Source organism: Bombus bifarius, unplaced genomic scaffold, assembly GCF_011952205.1.
Source record: "Bombus bifarius isolate JDL3187 unplaced genomic scaffold, Bbif_JDL3187 scf7180000010259_frag, whole genome shotgun sequence".
NCBI lineage: Eukaryota > Metazoa > Arthropoda > Insecta > Hymenoptera > Apidae > Bombus > Bombus bifarius.
In genome coordinates this window covers 10001-10981 of record NW_022885581.1, presented here as the reverse complement: position 1 = coordinate 10981, position 981 = coordinate 10001, and positions in this window count along the sequence as shown.

Here is a 981-nt window from a genome sequence, read left to right as displayed (position 1 = left end):
TTTCGAGGCTAGGGACTCTTTGATTAACGAACACTCGGCCCCAGAATCAAAGTAAAATGGATACGACTCACCCAGATGGCTTAATCTACCAGCCGGAGCTTCTACTACACAGGAGTCGATCCGGCGTTCGTCAATGGAATCGTAGTTTCTTTTCCGCGATGATGGGCAATTAGGCGCGATATGTCCCTCCTCGTGGCATTTGAAGCAGGTCACCTTCGACGATGCGGCTGGTCGTTTTTCCTTCGGGTTTCGTATATCCTGCTCCTTCCCCGTTTGTGTTTGCAGGCGACACTCCGTTCTCCTATGCCCGTGAGCACCACAGCGGTAGCACTTAATCCGAGGAACTGATAGCCTGCTGCGTTTAGCTTCAGGTTCCGTTAGTGAATTTCTTGGCGAAAATGTCGGCTGATCGTTGTAAGGGAGAATCCTCATTTCATCATGAAATTGGTCCTCCGTCCTGATATTATTCGCGAGCGTTAGTCGCCGAAAGCGTCGATCTTGTGAACTCAGCATATAAAGGGCGAAGGCATTGATCACTTCGGGCATCGTTAGATCTTGCAACTTCATCTGCAGCATGGAGCGGAGGCGACTACCGTACGCTCCCGGAGATTCAGTCTCCGACGGTCGTTCTCTGGATATCCTTATTAACGCCGAAGCGGCTGTCTCTCTGCCACCAAAACGCGAAAGAAATTGTTCCTTGAACGTTGGCCATGTAAGCTTTCCACCGCGTACCATTTGTGAAAGCCAATGCGCAGCAGAACCCCTTAGGGCGCGATTTAGAGCGGAAAGTAACGCACTCTCTTGCATCGGGTGGTCTTTCAAAATCAGATCAGCATGAGAACACCACGCGGATGGATCGGCGCCCGCGCCTTCGGGGTCAAAACGTGGTAACGTTGCATCCTTAGATTCCGTACTCGGTCGTTGCTCCCCCGCTTTGTGCGCTAGCGTCTGAATTAACTCGCGCACAAGGTCCATTTGCTC